The following is a 14,506-nucleotide window of genomic DNA, read 5'->3' as shown; positions in this document are numbered from 1 at the left end:
GTTTTTTTCGGTTTTAAATATGGGTGTAATCGATTTGGTCCGGGAGGGTTCATGGATCGAAAGTTTTGGTACATCATTTTTGTCGTACCAATCCGTTAGCTATCACGATGATCGGTCCATGAACATTTTTTTTTTATAAAATAATTAATACAAAAATTTAATTAAATTAGTAAAATTAAATTTAAGTGATCTCTTTAACATTTTATATATGGTTAATAAATATTAAATAATTTTATTGTATATATAGTCAATGATGATCCCTTAGATGAAAATTATATAATTAACTTGTACATAATACATTCAGTCGGTCTCGTCCAGTCCGGTCTAAAAGAACACATCTCGAGACCGTTTAATAAGATTATCAGTCCAGTCCGATTCAATTCGATTCTGTCAATTTTTTCTATCTAGACTGATAATCTTACACCCCTAGTTTCAAATGAGGGATATGGACTTGGAAACTTTAGAGTATGTTTGGTAAGTGAAGACTTTTGTAATTTTTTTTTTCGAAAGATTTGAAATCTGCTTTGTATTGTAGCTTGTGAGAACATGTAGATAGAATGTTTTTCGTTCCTTTTTTTTTTTTTTTTTTTTTTTGTGTGTGTGTTTTTAAACAAACGGAAATTCTCTTCATGTTTTAAAAATTTATAGTTTGACTTCAAATGTTATTAAAAAAAAAAAGAAAAGAAAAAGAAGAAGAAGTAGAAAAAAACGAAAGACTTTTAGAAACTAAATGAGTATTGCTATATACAGTCGTGGAGTGCGCAAGTACTACGGAGTCACTTTGAAGTATGAGATCCACTATTCAAATATTAATTTCTTTTCATGTGAATATCCTATTTATTCACTTTTTTCAAAATCATTGCACGACGTTTACGCACTAACGATTGTAACTATCATTTCTCAAACTAAATTCTTTATCCCTCAAATAGCGATAAGTCTCTCTACCAATATTTTACGAAGTAAGACTAACACAGTTAAGAGTTGTATTGAAAGATAATGAAGTTCATCATTAAAAAATTAAAATTTTTATATTTATTTATTTATTTAAAAATGAATACGTAACATTACAAATATTATTATGTTTTTTCACTCCAATTCCCAATCAACCAACGTAAAAATATTACTTTTTTAAAATTGAATCCAATTTTACAAAACTAACCTTCGCATAATATAGATTTATACGAGAGTTTGTACCTTGATCATTTATTGTAGGGATCTGTCACTCTCTGTTGTGATCTTTCATGTTCGGTTTTAAGGGTCTTGACCGTCTTGGAAAGAAAAGCGAGGCAGAGACAAGGGGCGTAGGATAAAGCAGTAGAAGAGGTCTTTCTCATCCACAGATCCCCAAGGAATGCAGGAAGGACGACCAGCATTGCTTGCTGGAACTCATTCTTTTTGCTTAGTTTAAAGGAACTTGCTGTGTTCCCTTCGGAAATCTTTACAGGGAGGGAGAGGCAGAACATAGTTTAGATGAGATCTTAGATATGGTCCAATCAATGCTGCAGCTAACAAAAAACAAATCGAGTTTCAAAATGGATGGAAGCATTTAGATGTTGGTATGATAAGTTAATTTCTTTCCCAATGATTGAGTTGCCTCACCTCGAAAGAAACTTGCCCAGAATGTCTACTAAGTGGGAAATAGAGCAACATTGAGAGACAGAGGATGAAATCCATGGAAAATGATCATAAGAACAATAACAGTGACGACAACAACACTAAGTGGTTGGGTTTTTCTGTGTCTCCTCAATTGACCATGGAAGTTCCTTCAGGCCCTTCTGGCCATCACTGAACACATCTTCCTCCTGATGCTACTACTTCAGTTTCTTCTGCAGTCCCAGCAAGCTTTTTCCACTCCCAACCTCACCTGAACCATGGTATTTCTTATGGCTCTGAAGGAGAAAATGCTGGTTTATATTCCCCCTTGCCTATGATATTGCCTCTCAAGTATGATAAGTCTCCTTTTATAATGGAAGCTCTCAGCAAGTCACAACCACAAGGTTAGTCTATTATTCTTTCTTTTGCCCTTCGGTTTGTACTCGGGAAAAATTTTATTCTTAAACTTCTGGACTCTTCTGTTTTTGACTTTTGGTGTGAAGCAATGGTCACTAGTACTACAACTCCAAAGCTGGAGGACTTCTTTGGTGGTGCAACCATGGGGACCCAGCACTATGAAAGCAATGAAAGAGAAGCTATGGTTCTCGGCTTAGACAGCATGTTTTACAATCAGACGCCAGACCACGAGGCTAATTACCAAAATATCTTGGACTATTTTGAACAGAATTCCAGGATCCAAGAACAGCCACAGCAGATTCACGCCCATCAATGTTCATATTACTCTGATTTTAGAAGCCATGATATGATACTGGGGGACACTAGGGAGTCCCAGTTTTCAGATTGTAATCTCCAGCTACCAACAATGGCGGATGATGGGGTTCCTGGCATGAAGAACTGGGTCACAAGGAACCATTCAGCTAACCATTTGGGGAAGCAGAAGATGATTGGTTGCATTGGAACTGAATCTGGAACTATCAGCGCAACTTCATTTGGGGATTTACATTCTTTAAGCTTGTCCATGAGCCCTGGCTCTCAATCAAGCTGTTTTACCGGTTCACGGCGCATCTCATCCTCTGTGACTGATTCTACAGGCGTGCATACAAAGAAAAGAGGGCTTGATAAGGTGGAAGAAAAGAAAGTTGTTCATAGGAAGTCGTTGGATACATTTGGGCAGAGAACCTCCCAGTATAGAGGTGTTACAAGGTTGGTTCTTTCCTTTTTCTTAGTCCCTTTGTTTGCAGTTTTATACATCTGATATCCTTTATTATGACTTTATTTTTGTTCTCTTCAACTGGAAAGCTTTCCTTTTTTCTCTGCATAGTGCTCATTTATTTCTTACAGTCTTCTGCTGCATGATTCATTAACTGTCTTATCTCCATATTTCCTCATTCTCTTCGTAGTTTTGTTCATCAGGCATAGATGGACTGGTAGATATGAAGCCCATCTGTGGGACAACACTTGGAAGAAGGAAGGCCAGATCAGGAAAGGAAGGCAAGGTTAGGAAAAAAACCCAAACTCTACATAATCTACCCTGTGCTATTCAACTTGGGATGATTCTGCTATTTTTGGTCTCCCTATGCTTTTCCTGAACAATTTCACGTAACTGATTTTTGGTGTTGTTTCTGGGATGCCGTTTTCGGCGAAACGATGACTCTTAGTTTACCTGGGTAAGCGTTTTCATCTTGAAGGACTAAGTATTAATTAACATATTATCTCATTTATTTTTTCATGAAATCATTCCAAAAAGTCAATTTCAGGGGGTTATGACTTGGACGAAAAGGCAGCGAGAGCTTACGATCTGGCGGCACTCAAGTATTGGGACCCTCTACTCACATCAATTTCCCCGTAATGATTCTCTTCTCTTTATGTTTCAATCTGTCAAGGTAGGATAGTTTTTAAATGTTAATAACCGAAACGCAACCATGATGTTGTTTTGGTAGTTGGAGGATTATCAGAGAGAACTGGATGAAATGAAGAACATGACCAGACAGGAATATGTTGCTCACCTAAGAAGGTACGACTCTCTCCTCTCCCTCCCTCCATCTTTCTCCCTCTCCCTACGGTACAAACAATAGCGTGTTTCCTAATTCAGTTTGTTACTCAAAATTTTCCTGTGCAGGAAAAGCAGTGGATTCTCTAGGGGGGCTTCAATGTACAGAGGAGTAACAAGGTCCTGCTAGCATGCTTTGATTTATCTTAGCTTTGTATTGATATGGTTGGGTTGTTTACCGGCGAAATCTCTGTTTCTGTTTTCATACATGGCAGACACCATCAACATGGACGATGGCAGGCTCGGATTGGAAGGGTTGCGGGAAACAAGGATCTTTATCTTGGGACGTTTTGTGAGTTTACTTGAATATTGTGTTTACGAAGTAACATAATTTTATCTTGGATTACAGCATTAAGATTAAATTCTGAAATCCTGTTCTCTTGTTGAGAGTATAATCGAGAGGTACAACTTACAAGCGTGTGCTTGTGAATGTCGGAACGCAATCTTGGAGGGATTGTTTCTTTGCAGCCACCATAAGGCTGATGATGAGCCACTTAGACATGTACACAGGACTCGAAGTCAATGAGGCCAAGCTTTTGCTAAGGCTGTTCTTTCACAGAAACAAGAACAAAAAAATGACTTTAACCTTATTGCTATATCCTCCTTGTGTACACAATCGGCTCAGACAGCCCCGAGTAGTTGTCACTAATCCAAGTTAGGATAGAAGCTAATTCAAGTTCTCACTGAAATTTTGTAGGCACTCAAGAGGAAGCAGCTGAAGCCTACGACATTGCGGCTATCAAGTATCGCGGGGTAAACGCTGTAACTAACTTTGACATAACAAGTTACGATGTGGAACGTATCATGGAAAGTAGTACCCTTCTTGCTGGGGAACTAGCGAAGCGAAATAAAACAGGATCCACGATTGAGCCTTTGAACTACCTTCCTACTGACAATAGCAACGGCGAAGCAATTGTCTCTCAGAAGATGATCAATGAGTGTGAATCAGAATGGAAAATGGCTCTCTATCATGAGTCCTCCGGGAAAATTGATGATCACAAGCCAGTGAAAATTGATAATTGCATGACCCAATTTTTCTCGGTGGCTTCAGACGATATAATTCAGCAAGAGGCGGAAGATTCGGCCAAGATGGGAACTCATTCATCAAATGCTTCATCTTTGGTGACTAGCTTAAACAGCTCAAGAGAAGGCAGCCTGGATAGAGCAGGTCTACCATTAATGCTCTCTGGATTGCCTCCATCTGCATCAAATTTGTTCACTAATCCGACTGGTATGATTAATTCTTGGATCCCATCAACTCAACTGAGGATGCCTGCACTCTCCATGCCTTATAGTATCCCAGTTTTTGCCGCTTGGACGGATGCATAGATCACTTCTGTTAGTTGATAGAAACTAGCGAATGTCGGTTATCTTGGTTGAGATCACGCTTTCATTTTTTTCCTCCTCTTTTTTCCACCCACTTAAATTACCCGACGTCATGTTTCTATTCTATCTTTATGAAGATCTTACAAAAAATGGACGGAAAACTTTTCAAGAGACTATGCATGGTTAAATCCATGCAATGATTATAACAATATGAGGTGGATGGCCTACACCCTTAATGAGATTCAGCTTTCTCTACCCTGTTAAGTACAGAACACGCTCAGTTCTGTCCTTCAAATGCTGAGATGCGATCTATTCTGTCTCTTTGAGCCTCTGAATACCGCATATATAATCTCATTGATGTCATCACCCCCACCCACTTCTACACGTTTACAACATCATTACTGCTTCTTACCTTTCTTATCTAAGCTTTCGCAAAAGGTAGCAGATATTCCATTCCCTTGGTTCGAAAAAAATTAGAGCGTGAAGTACGGAAATGCCTTCGTACAGGACTTTGGGGTGTTTAATTTATGAAAGCCTGAATGGCCCAATATATTTGATATATAGCAAACGTGCATCTGCATTTTACGAACTTTCTCATCTCAATTCATCTCATCTCATTTCATCTTATCATTATAATTTTCTTAAATTTCTACACAAAATATAATAAACAATTCAAAATTTTCAAATCTCAAAATAACTTTTTCAAATTTTTACACAAAATATAATAAGTAATTCAACTTTTATTCTACTATTCATAAACAATCTCAACCCATCTTAACTTATCTCTAAATTCAAACAACTTCTTGTATCGTTTGTTGGCAGCTATAGCTTTAAGGTCTTTCTTTTCAAGCCAACTAGCCCGCAAACTAGTGTTGCTGAGAAAATTAAAAAGCAATCTCGTGTCCTATTGTAGACAAATTAAACTTTTGAAAAGAGGTAAATTTTATTATTTATTTTAGATCTGAACACTCTCATTTACATATGGGTTAGACTCTTCTTCAATGGATGACCCAATACGTGAAATATTTAATTAAATGAAGTAGAGTTTAGTGTTAGGGTTCGAACTCAGAACTTAGCTCAGATATCATGTGAAATCACCACATATCTCAAAAGTTTAAACTGATAGAAACATATAGATTTTATTATTTATTTTATATCTTAACAATATGATCAATCAAACTCCACCATGCAATGTGATCACACGTGAGTTGTCAACTGCTCTTTTCACACACACACATATACATTTTCGGGCTCAAAGTCATGAAATGTATGGTTCAAAATGTTGACTGCATACTATTAACGGCGTGTTTCGTATGCCTGGACAAGGTCCTAACAACTCAAGCCGAGGTCTTCACCTACGAACACAAGGGAGAAAATAGGCTCGGGGTGGTCTAAGGCACTTCCGATTCCCAAGTTAGTCTCTTCGAGTGTATAGTAATGTCTGGATCTACATCACCAAAATCAGATAGAGTTTTTCATACTTGGGGGCCTGGCTTTATATGTGGTCTCTAGGGAACATTTCGTACCCCATGACAGGGGGTTTACGTCATCCTCTACAGTAGCTCCCAGTCGGGGCCTTTAACGCGGCACAAGGCTTGGGTGGCACCATTAATGGGCTGTGGCTCCCAGAGAGGAGATTTGACGGTGGATGATCGAAGCTACCACCTTTCATGTTCGACTTCAAGGGATGGAGGGCTATCCATGCTTCCTGTTCTCTTGTCGGCGCAGATTGTTAAATGCTGAACGTCTCCGGGGGTGTTAGGGTCTGCGTGTCTTGTTTGTCCCCATCAGTGTGGTTTGCCGTGCAATGCACCTATCCATGGCTGATAAATTGCACAAACCAAATTCATTTCGCAACTTTAGAGTCGTATGAGGATGGGGCCTGGACGGGATCGGGCCTTGCTATTTTCCGCAAGCCCAATTCGTGGGTTCAAGGTGAAATTTCCCCTTCCACACGCCATGAATATTAAATACATGAAAATTTTTGCTTCAAACCTTCCCCTTTTTTTTTTTTTAAGAAGAAGAAGTTCAAACTTTATTACCTTGATACTGCGCAAATTAAAAAAATTATAATATTCCACCATCATGGAGTGGACAAATAGTGCAATAAGTCTGTTTGGACCACCAACTATCTCAAACTTTTCCTTTAAGGGGTAGTAGACGTCCAGATTGTTTTGATATAATATGAAATCAATAATGATCTCAAGGGTAGTGTTATTATGTCATTTAAATTTGTCCATTTGGTTTGTTTTAGTGTAATTGTATATTTTTTTTTGTTTTTAATTTTAAATATTTTTTAAACATCTTTAAACATTAAAAAAAATAATACACTAATGGTCACTTCTTTAACAATTAAGTAAAAAAATTAAAAAAAATATAAAATACATAAGCGAACAAATTGAAGAGTCAAACTTAAAACGGCATGGAAAAATCTTGTGTCAAAATAATTTTAAACCGATAGGCTAGGGTATGAAAATTAAAAACTCAAATCATTTAGTAGGTATTTAGTCGAATTCTTAGGCCAAAGTCACCAAACTGACCGACCAGCCAGATTGATACTTGAAATTACGTGCTGAATTTACGAGATGAAAGTAATAAATTATATGCCCGGGCCCCGAAGTTGATGGAGTAGATGAAAATAAATTACGAGACTGCAAGAGTTCCCTGCATCATCATGCGTTAATCATTTCCCTGGTGGCCCACTTAACACTTTTGATAGACCAGTAATATAAAAGAAAAGGAAAATTATTCATAAAAAAAAAGTTAATGTGTGGTGTGCTGAAGCTATAGCCTGACGTGTAGAATGGTTCGAAAAGGAAATGTACTAATAATGCACCTAGTTGAAATTGCTTCCAGTGTTCACAAAGAAAATATAGAATGATTCATTATCATCATTGGTCGTCGCCCCGCCCGCTATTATTATTGCTCCCGAGGTGATGAAACAAATTGTCACCAATTTAGGCTGAGTTTCGATCCTGATCGGAATACGGTAGAGTTAATTTTTTATAAATAGTAATGAGTTGTATAATTAAAAAAATTATGTGGGATTCATCTAAATTAAGTTTAAAGTGTATTTATATGTTAAAATGAGTTTTATACTTTTTATAGGAAATTAAAAAAGATTGTGAATCTCACGTATAAAGATATTTTAAGTTGAAAATGATTGTGGACCCTACTTGTAAGAAAGTTTTGATTTAGGATAAGTTTAATAATTTGAGAGTTAAGTGTTTGGATGTTAGACTCAACTTAAAATTAGATTGAACTTAACTAAGCTCAGCTGAGTTCAGTAACCAAACATAGCCTTAGTTACTGCGCGGACTAAAGTCTTGTTTGGATATTCTTTAATATTTTATTATTATTTATTATTATTATTCACTATTATTTAATAGAACACCCAAAAAGTGGCATGAAGAATTGTCTCCAACGTTATATTTTACTTTTTTATTTTTCTTTTTTTTCATGTATTTTTTTAATCATCATAAACATTTAAAAAAAAAATAAAAAATTCACAACATCATTAAAAAATAATTCCTTAATCATCAAGTAAAAAAAAATTGAGACACAAATTCGGGACCCAAAGCATTTCGTATTTAATATTTTATTATTACTTTTCACTACTATTCACATAAATTAAAAAATACTTTACTATCTAAACACAACCTAAGAAATAGCTAATGTGAATCCAAATCTATTAATGGGGGCCGACCGTGATCATCGATGTTATATATATACACACATGACCATGATATTCTCAGCTCAGTCTGAATGATAGTAGGATGAATCTGGCTTTAGACATGCATGGCAATTAATCAATTTGGAACATGGTATATATTCCCACTCAAATGTTAGAACCAGGACAAGGAGAAGCTATTGAGAGTCAACGTACGTGGAACACGTCGACCCGTCAACAGGCCGGATTTCCCTATTTACAGCACATATATATAATACAGTCAATGTGGCAACAAACTAGCTGGCAAATGCTTTTTATTACGAGTAATGTTATATATCATATTTTCATTTTATTATAATTATACTAAGTGGTATGTATCACATTCATCACCATTAGATGATAAAGAAATCTACAACAAATGATTATTTAATAATGATAAATATGTTACATCATATTTAGTGGGATGAATATGGTAATTTGGTGCATATAATTTTTCTTTTATTATATCCAACTGTTATTTTCAATTAGTAGATCGATCGGTTTTGCATGACATAAATGAGAATTGCTGCTTCTTCTTCTTCTTTTTTATTTATTTATTTATTTTTCAAGTTGGGGTAATTAATTATCTGATGAGCTCGCAAGGATTTTAGCATCAAATACAAAAATTCATCTCATTTGATTTTAGAGATAAGATGAGATGAGATAAATTGAGATTAAAATTAAAAAATTGAACAAAATATTGTTAGAATATATTTTTTAATATTATTTTTATTTTAAAATTTAAAAAAATTAAATTATTTATTTTATTTTGTGTGAGAATTTACAAACCAGACTTATTTTTAGATACAGACAGACACTCATCATCTGCCCGTTGGCTAAAAATGAAACTTGTTTTCCATTTCATCAAGTCTATATATATATATATATATATATATATATAATCATTTAGATTCCTTCATGAATTAAGTGGAAGTGAATTATTTATATCTGAAACGGATGATAGTATCCAAATCAATGGTCTAGTAACTTCAAGAAAAGAAGGCATGCAATAAGAGGGAAACCTCTTTTATTCAAACCCATTTTGAATTATGTTAATAAATTTCACCGCCACTCTTCTTCTTCAAAGTTCAAAGTGTTTTTGATAAAAAAAAAAAAAAGCAGGCCAAAAAAAGGCAGAAGAAACCAGCATGCATGGATCCCAAGGTCAAAAGGAAAACAACTATCCGTGGAAATGATTATGAAAGTAAGAAAAGGAGATTGTCCTTAATTACATAAAGATGTACGGATTTAGTCGAAATCATTCAAGATATTACTAGTCACGTCAAAAAAATACGCCATCGTGATAGTAAAGTTGTGCGTTAGTCATTTTAATCACCGAATTTGAATATCGTGCAAATCCAACAGGAAAGCATTTTGGTCAAATACGGTAGTGCTTGAGCTGTAAAAGCTGACAGGATTGCATGTCATTATTTAAAGGCATTGTCGGTGGACGCTTTCTTGGATGGTTGCAAGACAGACGGTTGAAAGGTTGCTTGGACAATGAGTTGAATGGGGATAGATAAAAGATAAAAGAATATAATTTTATTTTTAAAATTTAAAAAATTAAATTATTTATTATATTTTAATTAAAAATTTAAAAAATTATAATAATTAGATCACTTGAATTGAGACGAAGATGGCCAGCCCGGATGAATCATATCAGCACGTCCCACTGGACGATGGGCAGATCAGTGGGTAGATTCAAAATAAAGTTATTGTTGGCAAGTGATCGGTGGTGGTTGAATACCCACTGGCGCAACTCATACATGTTAGAACAAATTAAGAAAACCCCATAGTTCATTCTACCCCACCCCTTTGAAATTTGTTGAACACGTAGCACTTGCCAGCTTCCTCTTCTCCTTTACTGCTTCCTCTTTTCCCAACAGGACGGACCTGCAGGGACACCAACAAGGATGGTAGCCGCGGGGTGAAAAATGATCTCCAAGCGGGTGTGAGGGGGAGGACGGGAGCTATCTAGGAAGCTAAGAGACCTTTACATGATAGATCACTCTTAGACCAAATTTATTCCGAGCATCTTCATTGACTTGGTCATATAAGAATGATAGACAAAATTTGAATAATCTATGCCAAAAAGACCCCATATTGAGTTAGGTATATCTAAAATAATTTGAATTTCAACTACAATGTTTGGCTAAAGATAAAAGACTACTATTAGTTCATCAAACATTAAAATCTTAGTTTATCACTCCAAGCAAAAATACTGTTTGGTTTGTAATTAAGAAATTTAGATAGAATTTTAGATGAATTTAACCAAATATTTTTTGTTATTAGCATTAAATGACTTTTGAAAATAGGATTTTTTAATATTAATTTAATTAGAATATAATTATTATTAACATTTAATTGGTAGAACTACAAAATGTGATACAAATAAATTAAATAAAAAATTATTAAATTAATAATATTTTATTATTATATAAAGAGTGAATGGATAATCTAATGCGGAGATTAAATTTAAATGAAATAGGCAAATGTAAAGAAGTGTGATATTGTCTAAATTTTGAAGATGGATTTGGTCAAGCCAGTAAAGATGCTCTTACATAACTTGTTATTTGGATATCTCTAGGATTAAGTACAAAAGTATTTTCTTATGTTTACTTTGATCAATTTGTACTTTAATTTTTAGTTTTTTCAATAGGAACATTACAGTAGAATTTCACTAGATTATGTAAAACAATATTGCGAGCCAATAAGTAATAAAAGTTACAAAATTCATATAACAAAATTTAAAAACAAATTTTTTTTTTTTTTGAAAACATAGAAAGAAAATATAAAACTACTAATATTTTAAAAAAAGGAAAAACAATCGTTCTACGCACTTGGGTTTCTACCAGACCTCCCACTCCTCGTTCCCACTTGGATGGGGTGGCCATATGTCCTTCCATTGCTGGCTCATTCCTTGCCTCTCTGCCTATTTGTTATTTGTTGAAAAGGCAAACATATTTTTCTAATTTTTACTGATAAATTCTTCAAGACTACAAATAATAATAATAATAATAAAATAGATATTCATATTCCATAAAAAACCCTCACAAATTCACAACCCTAACGAAACACTAAATAAAAAAGAGGGGGAGAATATTACTGATGTCCCATCTCTAGTCAATAATGATAGAAGAAAAAATATAATCGTGGAGTTAAGTGTTGGACAACGGAGGAGCAGGATTACTGGGAGCGACAACACATGGATTGAGAGGGGATAGAGGAGCTATGCATGCGGCGATGAGAGAAGTGTACCACGTCATGGATTGTGTGGAGAGTAGTGAAGTGACAAGGTGTTGACCAGGCCCGGCTCTTCCATTTGGGGACTTTGGCAGTTGCCTAAGGTCTTCAGTGGAAGAAGACAAAAAAAAAAAAAAAATGCCATGTTGAATCTTTTCAAAGAAAAAAAAAGTTGCAATTAGAAAAAATTGATTAACCAGAGAACATCTGTCACACTGTGACAATAGGGACCAAACTCATAATCTGCTTGGGTTGGATAATAGGAGTTTAGTAGTTGGGCTTAGCCTATAGGCCAAAGTAATCATCTCTTTTATTTGTACGATTTTTGTTAAAGTAGGGCCATGTCCCATTTGCTTGCTGTCTGTTTGGCCTTTTGTTGAGGAGTTGGTCGTGTGTTTCAACCTTTGTTATAATTGTTTTTTTAGGTACTGGGCTTTGGCCCATTGGTTAGTAAAGGAGTATATATAGTAGAATGATGGAATTGTATGGACATCCAGAACCTTAATATCATATTTTTCTATTCTGCTCTCTATCTCTCTTCTCTTGGAGGCTAGGTCAACCTCAAATCTGACCAATTTTCTTGTATTTTCTCATATTTTCTAGTCATCCAAATACTAACTATCAGGTGTGTTACAACTGGTATTAGAGAGACACCAGTCTCTATGCTATTATCAATCTTTAGAAATTGAAGAAATTCTCTCATCCTTACTTAACATTAAGGAGCTAGTTGAGTAATCACATCAACGTTATGAAGTTCTTTTACAGAAATTCAAAGATGTCAAGAATAACTTTGAAGATTTCATGAACAACTTCAATCAAAAGTTAACAAACCTGGAAAATCAATTTTATGCTCTGCAAGAAGTCGAAAAATACACAACAAGGGTGGAAGAAAAAGAATCAGTCAAGCCCAATCAGATTGCTCTTCCTCATGTTCCCATGGATTCCGTTAGAAACTAGAAACCATTTTCTTCATTCTCATATCTCCATCTCTGACTCCCAATTCCTTCTCTTCCTTTCAGAAATCTCAGAAATTCTCTTATCTTATCTTCCTTTCGGTCAATCACCCTTAGCACTAACGATCCAATGACAGAAAAAGGGGAACACCTAACCATCCGATGGAAGTTTGATCCCGGTGGAATCGCTTTATGGTTGATGTATTGCCACTAAGGGATATTGCAATCTATGGTGGAGGAGATGGTGGGGTCCTGCGGGAAGTTTCTCGCCATTCATCTGTTGAGCATATTGGTATTTTTGAAATAGATAAGATGGTAGTCAGTGTATTTTTCCTGCAGTTTGTTCTATTTGAAAAGTTGGTTAATGAACAAGGTGCTGAGCATCTTATTACAATTGGTTTAGGCAACGAAGATCAATGTATTGAGGACGATTTTACTGCTCGGAGGGAACAATTTTGGCCTGAGTTAGATAAGTTACATCGAGATGTAGATGTCACAAATACTATATCTACTCCATACGCAACTGTTATTCCTGAATATAAAGTAGAGATTCATGATCCTATTATTACATCTTGTGTTGATAGTTACTTAAACATGGCAAATGGGACTGCATCATTTGATATACACTTTCATTGCAGAGTCAATATAGCCATTCAAAAAGAGCTTCACAAACCTAAATCCGTTTAATCTTGCATACATCTGGAGTTTGATATTTTGGGGACTGGTATTAGTTGGGTTCAGCAAAAAGTGAAGGTACTTGCAAGAAAGCATGTTGTAGTTTATAAGAGCGTTACTAATATATGGAAAGACTACTTAGTTATGAAACCTTTCTCAGTTGAAGGTCAGTTCAAGTTTAAGACTATCCCTTTTCTTTCTAAGAGAACATCTTCTGAGATCTTCGACACAAGGATAAAGCATAACAACATCAAGCTATATGTTCTTCGTTTCTTTATCAAGGTCTTGGAGGGTAAGAAGCTAGTTGCAGCTATAAGAAAGCATAGCCACACCTTGAGGACAATGTGCTTGAAGGGGGAGGATTTGTCACACATCTGTGATTGTGACAATAGGGACCAAATTCATAGTGGGCTTGGGTTAGATAATAGGAGTTTAGTAGTTGGGCTCTGCCTATGGGCCAAAGTAATCATCTCTTTTATTTGTACGATTTTTGTTGAATTAGGGCCATGGCCCATTTACTTTCTGTCTATTTGGCCTTTTGTTGAGGAGTTGACCGTGTGTTTTGGCCTTTATTATAATTGTTGTTTTAGGTGCTGGGTTTTGGCGCGTTAGTTAGTAAAGGAGTATATGTAGTAGAATGATGAAATTGTATGGGCATCTATAACCTTAATATCATATTTTTTCTATTATATTCTCTATCTCTCTTTTCTTGGAGGCTAGGTCAACCTCAAATCTAACCAATTTTCTTGTTATTTTCTCTCATCTTTTCTAGTTATCCAAACACCAACTATCAAGTGTGTTACAATATCAAAAATTCTTTTTGATATTATGTATTGGCCATCTTTTGATTTATCATATTTCTCCTCTTCTTAAAATTCTTTTTGGAAGGATGTGATTTGACAAAAAGTTTCTTAAAATTTATCATAGAATTCTTAAAAAAGAAGTTCCAATATTAACATATATATTTAGAAACATAATCATAAATGATACTCTCAA

At 35.2% G+C, this 14,506-nt stretch overlaps 1 pseudogene; it reads left to right on the top strand.

The window, feature by feature from the left end:
* Positions 1-1,205: 1,205 nt before the first annotated feature.
* LOC121247800 lies at positions 1,206-5,462 on the top strand (annotated as a pseudogene).
* Positions 5,463-14,506: the final 9,044 nt, after the last annotated feature.

The sequence above is a fragment of the Juglans microcarpa x Juglans regia genome, chromosome 1S (genome assembly GCF_004785595.1).
Source record: "Juglans microcarpa x Juglans regia isolate MS1-56 chromosome 1S, Jm3101_v1.0, whole genome shotgun sequence".
In the NCBI taxonomy this organism is placed as follows: Eukaryota; Viridiplantae; Streptophyta; class Magnoliopsida; order Fagales; family Juglandaceae; genus Juglans; species Juglans microcarpa x Juglans regia.
The sequence above is the reverse complement of the archived record's forward strand: the minus strand, read 5'-3'. Positions and strand labels throughout refer to the sequence as shown.